Here is a 14,532-nt window from a genome sequence, read left to right on the forward strand (position 1 = left end):
CTTCAGGCTTTCTATCTTAATGATTGTAACTAGCTGGGAGTCTAGCACTAGGGAAGGACATAGTATTAAGGTGGAGAAAGTTTGCTTGGTTTTAGCTGTAATACAAGAAGGACTGAAGCTGAAAACAATCGCCTAGCAATAAGAATTTCAGCGCTCTGAGACCTGTCTAGATCGCCATTAATGCTAAAGAAATAACTATTCTTATGCCGATAATAATACGTGTCTGAATCATCAATTGTTTACGTTTTTTGTCCGTTTGGATATTTGACGACAGGTAGTTCTGTATGTTATTCTTACATTTGTTCCTTGGTTTGAAAGGGCAGGGAAATATAATATACTATCGTGACTAATGAGCTAGCTTTTTGTTGCGTTGGAATTCTCTTTTGTATGTTGGCAGTAGCCGTGGGTTACCCTCATGAATATTTGATTTACTGAAAGAAACGAGCTTAAGACGTAGTGATGAGAGGCAAAAACTAAAAAAAGACTTTCTTGAAAACAATCAAAATATGATTGCATTGTTCTTGTAAACCGTGAAGAAGTTGGCGCGTCTTTTTTAATGCCTATTTTTCATTAAAAGAACTTAAGAAAGTGGTCTACGTTGTTATATTTAAAGTATTAGAATGCTTACAATGTACTCTGATATTCTTAATGGTGTTTTTTTTCAATTGTAAACATATTAAGGAGCAAGTATTAATTTGTATTTTTTTTTTTTTTTTTTTTTTTTTTTTCTTTTTTTTTTTTTTTTTTTTTTTTTTTTTTTTTTTTTTTTTTTTTTTTTTTTTTCTCAACATAATTCTTATTATAAGAGGATATGTCATATTTTGGATCATGACTCAGTTGAAAATAGATTGGTGTCGTGACTAATGAAATCACGATCGGGTTTTCGAGCACGTACAAGAATGAGAGCTATATATGTAACCGCACAGAGACACCAGAAGAGATAAAAGTCTAATAAACAACGCAGATATCATATATTTGAGGGAGGGCGACGCTTAAGAGGTGTAGGAAGTTGAACAAAAAAAAAAAAAAAAGAAGAAGAAGAAGGGGGAGGAAACGTGAATGTCCTTGTACCCACTCTTCTTACAGGGTTACTGAAAGATGAGATCATTGGACCAATTACAAGTGATCTCATTTCAGACAATTTACAAAACACCAATGGCAGCTAAACAACAAAAGCGAGGCGTCAATCCTTCAAAGCTGCGTCTTTTTAAAGTTAAGAAAAGCTGAAAATTGAAAAAGGGGAATAATAAAAGTCTGCAAGAAGTCGACCCTGCCTACTGAATGCAACGGCAACAGCCAAACTAAAATGGTCGAAGCCATATACAATAGCTTCGATTGAAAGAACCCCAAAAATGAATGAACGTCAACCCGATCACTCCCAATCAAGTTACTCTTTACAGAGGACTTGGCAACCCATTTTTCGATCGTTAATTTGATTCTAGTTACTGCAAACTGGAGATTTAACGTGATACAAAAGTGGAAGATGGATTGTTCTTACAACGACACTCTGTCCACAGAACTCCTGAGGACGAATGTTCGCTAATAAACACGGAGATTTGATGACTCTGAAACATTCGCGACGCAAAACAAAGTATATCATGATCAAGTAATTAAACTACGTGGAGTTAGATTCACGTTCAGATTAGGATAAACTACAAAAGGATTGCGCCGCGAATAAGCTAGAGGCTGAGTAGATTAGACAAGGCTAAAAGAGCCGCATGTCGTGCAGAAGCATTCGAAAGGGCTCAAGTCAAAAAGTGGACTTGGACTACATTGTATTTCAACAAACAAATTGTTATCAGTCTGGTCGTACGGGTTCCAGATATAGAATTGTCAGTAAGGATCTATAGTTTGAAAAAAAAGGAATGTCATGAACTCTGATATATCGATTGCATTGTGCTAGTACTGTTATTAGATCCATGAGTACAAGCATGTCATGAAGCAGGGACGTAGGACTACTTTGGAAAATAGAAAAGTAAAGAAATGACAGAATGCGATGGATATAAAACTAATGGGTATCATGTTGTTGAAGGCCCTCTTACTCTAGCTATTAAAAACCCAAGACTATGCGCAGGAAGTATGGCAAAGGATTTGCGGCGCAGCTAATTAAACAAGACGAGTTGTTTAGTGTCGAGGTTTTGGATGATATTCATGAAGGTTGTCTGCTACAATTCAGGAAATTCAATGAAGTTATTAAAACTTCCTACAGTAAGGTAGAGCTCTTTTACGCTGAAGCACAAGCTCTAGGCTCCGAATGGAGTGTAAACTATGGTTTCAAAGTGAGACTCAACTCGTTCAATTAAGAAGTCCGGCATGGACTCGAGAAGATCAGGAAAAAAATATAATTCATGCTAACTAGTTATTGGTTACATCCATTTCCGGTTATTTATTATATATATAAATGCTTATTGGTTGCAATATTTTCCCCTTTTCAAGTCGTAAGAACGTTAAGAGTCTAAGTGAGTAGATACGATCAGAAGATTGACGTCAAACACTCAATTGACGTCCATAAGAAGATTTATTTTAAGTGGTTTTCAGTTTCAAAACGTTTTGAAAAAATAAAGCAGACTCAATTGATGTTATAATGTTTTGTTCACGCGAAATTAATTGTTGGAAACCTTGGCGACAGAGGGGAGGAAGGAATAGCTGCAGTATGGTTAGATGGTATCGTATTACAGAGATGAAGCGACCCTGTTTGGAATATGACAAGATGTTTCAGGTAAAGAAACAAAGATGAGATGGCAGTCAGAATCAAGCAAAACATCGTCAGCAATTGAAAACGAATTGCCACAGCAACATGGCCAGGCAGGCAGTCCAATGAAAACCCAACCAACAGGGAGACGAGTTCAATTGGAACAAGGATTTAGGCCAAAGAAATCAAGGGATCAAAACCAGATGAACCTCTTGGCAGACGGCAGAAACTTGAACTCGCGATATAGAGCCCAAGATATGAGAAACTTTGGGCAGAGCCCAAGCATGAAAGAAACAACCAGCAGAAGACGAAAAGAAAGAAGCTACATGAATTCGAACTCCCAAGGATTGTACACCTCCAGCATGTGAGAAATGCTTCTGAAGAACTAGAAGTACATTCGAAGCTCTTGCAGATTACTATTTTAATCAGGAAAGGCGAGGAGTAACGAAGAATTAAGCAAGCGATGAGAGAATTAGACCTGGCGTGGCCGATAGTTCTGACTCCAAGAGCCGTTCTGTCCGCACGGCAGAGTTCATCTCAGCGGGGAAACAGAAAAAGGCTTCTCTGATCTGGAACAGGATACGTGGGAGGAGCTCTGTGCCTACATGGTGGTCACAGAAGACGATGGCGATGATAAAGATGATGAAGGGGGAAAAATATAGCTTGTTGCCATCCAATGAGGTAGAGAAGAAGGTGTCTACAGAAAACGGAACAGAGGAAGCAGCTCAGAACTATCTATTAGGATAGCAGAAGGGGGACGATGGCGATAAAGATGATGAAGTGGAAAAATGGAGGGTTTTATGCACCCACGGGTAGAGGAAGACGTCTACGAAAACGGGAACAGAGGAAAAGCGGGTGTTAAGACTATCTGAAATTAAGATAGCGAAGACAATTGGCGATAAAGATGATGAAGTGGAAAAATGAGGTTATACCACCACTGAGGTAGAGGAAGACGCTATGTCTACGAAAACGAACAGAGGATAAAAGTGGCTCAGAGCCAGCATGATGGGGGTCGGCAATTTAATCGATTTGGATTTGAACCTTGAAAAACCGTGGTTAGCAGAAGAGGATGTCCATGAGGAAACGGAACGGAGACAGCAAAACTTGCATGGCAGCAGCAATGGTAGGTATAGCAGAACTGCAGGATAAGGGTACGAGAAGGGATTGAAAACAACCACAGCTTGGATGTAGTAGTGCATGTCCGAGGCGATTGGCGCTGATGAGTAACAGGATGAGTAGTCTGCAGTTCTGCGTGATGGTATGAGGAAGACCACAGGGTATAAAAATGGAGTGAAGAGAGACATCGGCCTTGGATGGTGGTGCTACAAGGCGTGGGTACCAAGCTGCAGTAGTCTTCTGTTCTGGGTGATGGTTGTATTATGAAGAACCCAGGGTATAAGAAGTGAGGTCGACGACAACATCAGCTGGGATCTGGTGCTAAGAGGCGTATGAGTTCGGAATGATCTCAAGAAAGTTTCCTTGCTTCCGAAGACGAATGGAAACCTAGGACGAAGTCTTGACTCTCCGATTTGCTTAGAAAATAACAGTTAACACGATCGATCGATCAGACTAAATGGTATTGATTATAGAACTAGGGACGGACAACTTGCAACTCCGTTCCTACAGTCCACACAACTTTAAATTATTTCAAGTTTTTCATTGGCCAAGTGGCACTTGAAGAATGTGCACTATTTGAAAAACAGTGACACATCATCAAATTAGCATTGGCCAAATGGAAAAAAACCGGGTTTCATAACTTTAGTATATGAATCCTATTTATTTTAACAGCTCCACTTGTGTCTGGCAGCCAAAGCTGCTTATAGCTTTATCAAGTAATGTCACTACATCGAAAAAGAAAATTTTTAAAATTACTGCAGACGACGCGAGCTCTATTTCATGTCGTAGCAAATAAAAGCTCGTTCGAAGTCCAGACCTGGGCAGAACGAATTAGTACTGCTTGCGCGCGCATTTTTTATGACGCAAGCATAATTAACGACGACACGAAAACTGAATTTTGATGGTTGGAGAAGCATTGTAGCAAAATGACTTCATATCATTCTTTCTTCAGTTTTTTAGATTCGCGATATACTACTGATTTGTATTCATTGTTGAACTGAAAGACGGATTTCCAAGTTTTTTACATGGGTTCGACTCAGAAGTTGTTGATGGAAATTTGACAGGACGTTATACGGTATGCTCTGCTACACCGTAAAGACATCACGTGTTTAAAATACCGCCCACCATGAGGCATCAAAGGATACAAACATTCTAAAAAGACAATTCACGAATTGAGAAAAGGCACAATCCCGTATAATAGAGCAATCAAGGTGCAGAGAAAAAATACACTATCTGAGAATGGAGGAACCATCTGCAGGAAACAATAGAAACACGTGGGTTCCGAGAATGAGAACAGCCAAGAACACAGAAGGAAACCAGGGTCTGAGAATGAGAACATTAAGGAAAACGGAGAATTGTAAAGAAACGGAAGAAGAACATGCGTCCAATGGAGAATGAAAATATTACAAATCCACGTGCATGAGAACACCAAGACGAGAAAGAAACAGGAGGAGAACCCACGACAGTTTCAAACTGAGAATGGGAAAACATCAGGAAAGAGAGAAATAAGGGGGTCCAACGACGAAAATGAAAACAGCCAAGAAATGAGAGCCACTGCTCTTGAGAATGAGAACAATAAAGACAAAAAACGAGGAGGAGAAACGCATTTCACTGAGAATGAGAACAATAAGAAACAAGAGAAACGAAATTTCACTGAGAATGAGAACAATCAAGAAACAAGAGAAACGAAGTTAATGGAGAATGAGAACCAAGACACCAAGAGTCAGGGATTTGCTGGGTCATTTCAACGACGATACCTTAAGTGAAGTCATTGATACAGAAAACAGTGTAAGGAAGCAAGCAATTTTTGATCATGATTATATGCTCCATTTATTGCTGGTATTGATCATCCGCTTTTGAAGATTCTAGCTATTCTCGAAGGCAAACGCAGAGAGACTACAGTCCCTTGGATGGACAGTAGACGAGAGGAGCAAAACTTAAGTTGAGGGAGGGAGAAATAAAAGCATTTATAACATAGATGAGGCTCTGGAAACATACGAATGCAAAAAGTTGTGTGATAAATTGAAGATGGACGATCTTGAAAGTCATGAGGCCAGGGAAGAGCCAGAGGAACACCCGCCGAAGAAGACCAGAAAAAAAATAGATCTAGGGAGGGAGTGGAGGAGACTGAGAGGAGGGGGACCAATTGGGAAACAGATCGGGCCAAACGAAGATGAAAAGCCTTGAAAGTATGCATGATCCCGTAGAGACCAAAAGAAGCAGATGGAAGACTAGAACTCGGAGTTCAGTAGTCTCACAACAGACTCAAAATCGCAGCAACCTTAATGAACGGCATAAATGTGAATATATAATCTACTTTGTCATGTTACTCAGTGTCGGTTTATCGAGTCAAACAGTGTACAAGTTAATCTCGAGAGTTAATTTTGTCAGGTCAATAAAATGTAGGTCTTCCTGGCTTGGATTGTCAGAGATTAAGTAAGATGGATTAACACTAATTTAATTAATTTGTTGGTCGTCTCTTGGGAAAATTGAAGGCTGTTGTTTTTACCTTACGTATTTGAATGAGTTGGGTTGATGCTATATCAATCATCTGCCTGTGGTGCACAAGAAATTGTACAGCGCATATTAAGTGGCAGCCTTAGGTAAATATTGAGTAACTCGATACATGACCCACTTCAGGTTTTCATTTATTGGCAGCATTCTACAACTTTACAAGGCGGTATTTTCTTTCATGCTTTCTTTCCTTCTTCAGTGCTTTCTCTCTTTTTCTTCTTTCATGTAGATGAATCTTCTTCCACCAACGAATTCTTCAAAGAACAGTATTATTGATATACCCTTAAAAACGAAAAAAGGATTAAGGAAAAAGAGTGCTTCAGTACAACAAACCGCTCATCTTAGTCCTCGAATTTACTGAATTTTACAAACAAAATATTGTTTCAAAGGGGGGTCGCCTCTATAAAAAAAAACATAAAGCCATCTCACACTCCTGTTGGGACTTCCTGTGTTTAACTCTGTCACTGGAAAGCTGCAATTGTTTTTCCTAGCAGAATTAGGAAGGATTCAATCGAGCATGAAATTATTCATAGCGGTCACAGATCTGCGATTGCACGTTACGTAATCGCGGCCTTGTTGATGCCATTGTAACAAATATTTTCATCAGCATCCATGTTAAAACCAACAAAATGGCCGCCATTTTTGTCTTTTGACTCTCTGGGAAATGATTGCAACCCATCAATAGTCTCCTCCGTATGACGGCTGGGGAGGACACTAGTCACACTAGAGAGTTTCTGCTTTCAGTCGTATTTTTCATTAGTTCCTTCACACAATGTGTAAAGCAAAATCAGTTTAAGTTTCGATCTTTTTATCGCCAATTCATCTAAAATGGGGCCTCCTTTGTGATTCAGATCATGAGGAGTCTCAGCAGCCATCCAAGCAATTATGCTACTCACTTCACTCATCGCCGCAAGATCCGTCTCGAGGTTCGCCAAGACCAAGGGAGAGCGCGCTTGTGTTACACATCAGTGTGAGATTAGGTGTGAGCGTAGGATTGTCTCTACGATGGAAAACGTGCACAGAGAAGTGCCTGGAGGAATGATGGTGGAGCATCGATCAAGTTGTGAGGCCGCACTTTTCCAGGGGAAAATGCAAGAAGCACAAAAGAAAACCCACGAGTTTAATTGCCGCCCGAAGATGCTCGATATTGAATTAATAAAAAATTGTTTTGTAATTCTTATTAAATTCTTGTCTGATCATTAAACATATTGATTACAAAATAGTTCCACGTTATATTTTCCTTTCTTCCTAATTCATTTCCTTTAATTTTCCCTTCTGATTATATTCAATTTTTTTCCTTAATTCCTTTCACTTTCATTAACCCTTTCCTTTCCTCATTTCCTTTCTATCATTCGATTTCATTCGTTTCCTTTGATTTTTATTTTATTTGCTTCCTCGTCTAATTTCCATTCCATTCATTTCCATTTCCATTCTATTTCCTTGTCTTTATTTATTTCCTTAATCAAGGGGTGTTTGGTAAAAAGGAACAAATCTCATTCCTTCTTTCTTGTATTAATTGAGTTTATTTACAGTCATTAATATCATAATTTTTATGGTTTAATCCTAGTACGATACCTAGTTAAGTTAGCTGTTTTTCTTTGTTATTCCCGCGTTGTTTCGCGGTCTGTATATAATGATCCGTTAGCTGTCACCACGCGCATATAAAGGCCATAAGCGTCCCTTATCAGTGCATGTTTGGACAACAAAAATGAGCATTGTATCCGCAACCGGAAAGACCTAAAAATTATTCATCGCCCAAAGACGATAACATCTAACAAGAACACACCCTTTCGCATCATCTGTTTGCGATTTGGAAAATCAGAAATGAATCTGCCTAAACGGAAGTCCAAGCTATCAGATAGAGTGAGGAACTGTTTTTCTGTAAGGAAACCAGATCAAACAACCGAAACTTTGGCTTCAAACGTTTAAAAAGACAATTGATTTAGCAAAGAAAATATGCCAACATCGGAAACGTGGACCGTAGGAGTAGAGCGTGGAGTCAGAAAGACAACAAATTAGACTCATGGAAGATGAGCGTAATGAGGCCGCAAACGAGATACGATGAGATCCTGGGGATAACGGAAACAGAAAAAGAGAGTCTTACCGTGGTTTTGATATAAGAGATCCGAATACACCGAATGTAGGTTAAGAATTTTGCCGAACAGATTCAAGCTTTCGAAGAGCCTCCTATCGAACAAAAGAAAATACGGTATATCCGGTGGCTACGTCGCGTAGTACTAGTGAGAAACTCGCTCATCAGTACAAGTTCATACAGGGCGTTATTTTTACCCTTACCCGAGCCTAGCTAACGCAAAAAGCCACCAAATCAGTAAGTTGAAAGTTGAATTGAGGGAATCCTCGAGAGAGAAAGGGAGTCAAGCAGAGGCAATAGGAAAAAGAAATTGCTTTTAGCTCATGCCGAAGAACAATCTTAAAGAAAATGTAGATGAAGAAATTAAATCTGGCCGACGCACAGAAATTTGTCCACGATACTAAGGACAAGAAAGGTGGTTAAGAATGATGAAGTGCCGAAAGATGCCCTTGGAAATTGAATCCCGCAGTCTCCCCATACGAGCCTAAGGTAATTAGTCAGATTTCCAAACTTTTCCTCAAATCCAGTTTGATCAAATCCCAGAATTACATAAACCACTAGAGTCGAAGGGTATGGAATTCAGCTCTAAGAGCGATAGTTAAAATTGCAAAGCGAAGCCCAAACGGAAAACTAAGTTCACATATTATTAGTCAACAAAGGCTGTGATCTCCAGTTAAAGAGCCTCCAGTTTCTCTGGTGACCCCTTCGAATATCCTGCATTCATCACCGCCTCGACACTAAATTCTGCGAACGTACCTTCAGACCGAGATCGCCTCTACTTCACGACAAGACAGGAGGAAAGGCAACATCGTAGTCCAAAGGTTTTATAGCGACGAACTCTGAAAGGCCTATCAAGAAAGCTCGCAAGTGGAAGACAGTCCGCTATGGAAACCATTAAGTCGCTGAGTCATACAAATCGCGGTTGAGAAGATCGGCCACAAGTAAGTGATTGGAGACAACGCTGGTTTCTCGATTTCTCCGATTTTCTCGTCAAGTGTGAAACAGCTATGGGAAATCAATGCAATAGATGTCAGAGCCAATCCACTGCAAACCTTTATGCCAATCCTGCCAAGCTACCTCGTACTCCGGAATAATAATAAAGTGTGTGCCGTTACGCCCATGAGCATCAAGCCAAGTCAAGAAGGCAGCGATCTTTCCCGTGAAGTGATTTGTACAGTTCGTCAGACAAGAGGCTGAATCTGAATTAGCGAAACGACCCAGTCTTCTCACCGGAAGCTCTCATGAGGGAGCGCAAATAGGACAACAGGTCGCAAAAGTCTCCGAACCACAGAGGGGGTAACCATAGAAACAAGTCACGTAAGTCCAAGGCAGGACAGTCCCTTCGCCAACAACAGCAATGCAAGTGATGAAACTTCAGCTCCTACACGTCAGTCTGCTCTACATACAATCAATGCTGCCCTGTGCGACCGAAAAACACGGCTTGGCAGATTGCAACTAAATTATCAAGAAAAACACTAGGAAGAGCGAGGTGACTCATCGTAAGAATAAGCTGTGCTTTCAGATGTTTTCAAACGGGTACGTTTTGCCAGGTTGTCATCCAAGCAAAAGCTGCGCGGAGTGAGGAAAATCCACCACACCTTGCTGCATGGAGCGAAACCTCCAAGCCTTAGAGCAGAGAGAGACGAGCCGAATCTAGAACCCAAGTCCTCCCGCGGGGGAATGACAACACCCAAACGGGATGCACATGTAGTAATCCTACCAGTAACACCGTCTGCAATTACCAATGCATCATCAAGCACATCTTTAAACACCCTGTGGACAGTCAGTCTCAAGATAGATACAGTTACTAAACTCACAGATCGTTCCAGCTTCTGTACTATAAAGACCAGACCAGAGAGGGGATTAAAAATCTACGCGTGTTAGATGGATCGCAAGCGACCTAACTTCGTCACAGACAATGTACAGAAGAACTAGGAATCCAAGGAGTAAAGGACAAGATGAGCCTTATACTATGCGGGTCGGTCGTGAAGAGTGATTAAATCGTTGTCGAAGATCGATGGGTATTAATAGCAACGTATGGATAGGAGCGGTTGCCAAAGGTAGAACTTTCCCAAAACACGTACCACCAGCGCACTGCATGCCATCAAGAAAGGACCGAAAGTCCAACACTGACGTAGCTGGAACAATATGGCCGCACCTTCAACGCATAAAGGATAAAAATCCTTAAAGTTCGACGAAAAAAACGCGAAACTATGAAATTGGGCCTTTTAGATGGGTGTAATTGTCCAAAGGCAATCAATCCCTAAAGCGGTAATCACTGGCAGAGTGAAGACCCCTACGCTTGTAAGAACCCTTCTTGGATGGTGTAGTTGGAATGTTAACTCCGCTCGACAAGTCGTAGAGAGACCCCAGCCTCAGCATGCAACTCGATAATAGCGTATGAGGTGATCCAGAGATCTGGTGATAGTGTGAGTATCGTTATCATAATCAGCGAAGGAGATAATACAGCCATCTACGATTAGCAAGAGTTTGAGGACTAGGAGCCTTTATTTGAACACAAGAAGACATCACTGCAAAGGAAAGGTCAAATGGAAGGACAGAAGAATGTTCTTGGAGATTGTAGAGAAAAAGGGACACCACCAATTGCGTCCGTGACTCGGCGATACGAATTCCTTACCTTTGAAGGAGTAGGCGTGCGCCTTCCTGACAATCGCGAAACTGGCCCCAACTCGGTGGGATACCTAAAGAAAAAGTTCGCGCTCGCTCGGCAACCCTCCTTCGCAGTGTCGGACTACGTAGCCTTTATGTCGAAGGTTATCCAGACTGGGAGCAGAGAGGAGTCCATGAGCCGTGCCAGGTAATGACAGAACGGAGCGTTTGGGTATATTCCAACACCATGGCGATATCACCCGAAAAAACCGAACAAGATTACGCTCGTTTTGACGTGTGCTGCGCAAGTTCAAGAATTGAATCCCTCAACCAACACCTGCTTCAAGGACCCGGGCTAGACTAACAGTCTCGTTTGCGGAGAGTAGTACTTCTTCGATTTCGGTCGAGAACCTGTTGCTTTCACCGCGACATAGGAGGTATGGTGTAACCAAGTAAAAGTTCACTGAGCAAGACCGCGATACTTTGCGCTTCGTTCTGGTGGGGGATAACGGCGACATCTTCTCAAGAACCCAAGAGTCCGTTTGACAGTCAATCTATTTGGACGCTGGTACATCAGCGCCTGGTTGCGCTACTTCGCGCTGAACAGACAGCGAACGACACTGCCGAGAAGCGAATTCGCCACTTGATTTACAGCAGATATGTTGCGCTGAGCGATTTTACGTGATGATGGTTTTAAAATCTGGTCTCAATCCGAATAGAAGCCATAAAGCTCGTCCATAAAACGTAAAGACTAGTGTGCTAAAGGAGGATTCAATCGCAACAATTTGTCTCCAACAACAAAAAAACGGGTTGTGAGGTATCGCGGAACGTGACCCGCAGGAGGATGGCGTCAAAGAGTGATCTAGATAGACTCGTTAACCCCCATTTAGAGCGGCACGCTCGGAGTTCCAAGTGGTGCGTGGCCAATCCTCTGACCCGGCTTTTCAATGGTTTCAATTTGTTGTTACAAGACAAACAGCACTAGACGTGGATATTGTCGACGGTGGTTAGCTATGTATTCGATCCAATCGTTTTGTGGCACCACTTAATGCTAGAAGGAAGTTCAATCCTAAAGAATTATGCCGTCAAGATCTCGATTTGGGCGATCCACTTCATGATGAACGTCCAAAAACCAGATGGAAAAAAGTGGAGAACAGAGCTCCTGCGTTAATTCAAGAGGTAAGTCAGGTCTCATCCACCCACCGCGATTGTTCAGCCTAACGACTTTGGTCGGCATAGTCAAGACGGAACTTCATCATCTCGATGAAGCAAAAAAAGGGTTATGGGCAGTGTAGCCACATCAGACTAGTGGAAGATAATCATAGAGACACTGCGGCCTTTTCGTCACGGGTGTAAATCGCCCGCGTAACCCCCTTTGAAACCATAACATACCACGCCGTGAGCTAATGCAGCAGGTCGGCTCTAAGAGTAGGTCAGCAGATACACCAAGAATTAGAGTATACAAATCGACGAAGATTTCTACGGACAGACAGTTAAGTGTTATTGGGTTAATAATAACGAGAGCAGGCGTTTTCCATTCTTCGTCGCAAACAGAGTAAAGAGATCCCAGGATATAGGATAACACTCGAGCTGAGCAATGGAAGTATGTCGCTACGGAAGCAGAATCCGCAGGGACGAGGCGGCAATCGCGCGGAATGACAAGCCAAGAGCTTCCGATTGTCTCGAAGGGATTCTTGGACCAAGTTCTTGTGGAGAGAATGAAAAAGTAAATGGCCAATCAGTGACGATCCAAGAGGCCTAGTGAGCTTTCGTCAAGGTGATTCCAGAAGGCAAGCAATCTGTTGCTATGGCAACATCGACAGAAAGAACAGGAAAGCCAACCTTGACAGAGGTTAGAGTTACTTATCAGATTGGCAGTGCAAGGAAGGCTACAGCCCTCTGCATGGCTATATCCAGCTCCTTAAAAGACAGGAGGTCGAAGAACGAAAGCCACTCAACCTAAGGAGCCAAGACAGACACCGTAGACGAGTTAGAAGCATATGAGAGTTTGATAGTAAAGCGGTGCGGTTTTTGCACTGGGTGTGCAGTCTACCGCCTGAAGAAGAGATTAGCTGATCTGAAGAACATGAAAGGGGTCTCGGTGGGGTGGTTCGGTCAGTAATGAGAACCTGCCCAGCCGGAAGAACCATTGTGACGTCTCGCAGTTCGCTATTTATGAGATCCATTCTAGATGAGGATGTGACTAACGCGTAGGTGATACGCCTGAGGATGCAAGCCAAACAGACAAGATCAAGGTCCAGTATTCTTCCAAGAAAAAGAAAGTCACGTCGATAATCCATAAGGCTTCCATGAGCGCTAAAGCATCAAGGAAAGGGAAACGGACGCTGAGCGAATTCAGATCAACTTGTGTTTGGTAACGGTGAGGCTCGTCTGCCGTCAGTCATGCAATCGTCTATTCAGGTATCAAGTGCCAAAGGCTTAGTGGAGGTGTTCAAGACACAAAAAGAATGGCGGGCCTGGATCTCCCCAAGGATCGTATCGAGGCCAGACCCGCCACCGTTCACAAGTTGCGGAGTTGACGATTTTGGCCCCCTTCGTGTAAAAGTAGGTCGTAAGCTTAAAGAAGTCACCCGCTACGGTTGTTTGTTCAATGTATGGCTTCCAGAGCTGTACAAATGGTAAGTTGCCAACCGTCTCGACACGGATTCCTTTATAACACGCGTATAGCGTTTTTTGCAAGTCGTCGTGGACCGATACTCCATGAGGAGTGACCAAGGTACGAAACTTCGTTGGCGATCGCAGAGAGGTAAAGGAAGCGCTAGCTGAGATGAACGAAGACAAAGTCAAGACGAGTACTCAAGGATAGCTGTGCGATTGGATAGAATTTAAGATGAACGTACCCATCGGGCCAGCCCCCCCAAATGGGAGGGAGGCTTGGAGCGTAGATCCGACCAGGAGGAACTGTTTCTATCATCCCTGCTTCAGAAATACGGAACGCCGCTTGGTGGGACGTTTGGGACCGGAGCCTAAGGACCTTATGTGTGAGGCGGAAGTATTGTAACTGTCGTCCATGACAGTTGATCAGATCACGGATTCCAGGAATAACATGGCCCCGCTTCTAACACCAACCATTGTTACGATGAAGTCAAACTGTACTGGCTCGCCCCCCCCAACAGGCTCCTTGCAGTCAAAGCAGACCGTAATGCCACAAGACGAGGGAGGACGGTACAGCATCTCGCTAACACATCTGTCCCCGCGATCGATGTGCGAGTGGTAGAAAAAAGAATCAACATCACTGTTTGCAGCAGCGCCAAAGGGGATGCACTCGCGAAGAAACCACAAGCGGCGCGACATAGTCATCTAAAGATGAAAAACGCCACAAGAAACCAAGGCAGCTAGAGAGAATAACGGCGACCGAACACCAAGCACAGACGGTCGGTGGGCAAGGTTAGGTAATATTGCGGCCGATGCTTGGACAAAAGAAGGCAAAAGGCGTGCTACAGAGGCGGTATCTGGAGGCGTAATGGACAGAGATGTGGTTCCTCTT

The sequence above is a fragment of the Actinia tenebrosa genome, unplaced genomic scaffold (genome assembly GCF_029948245.1).
Source record: "Actinia tenebrosa isolate PJP-AT-01 unplaced genomic scaffold, QUT_ActTen_1.0 PGA_scaffold15__27_contigs__length_11533743, whole genome shotgun sequence".
NCBI classification, from domain to species: Eukaryota; Metazoa; Cnidaria; class Anthozoa; order Actiniaria; family Actiniidae; genus Actinia; species Actinia tenebrosa.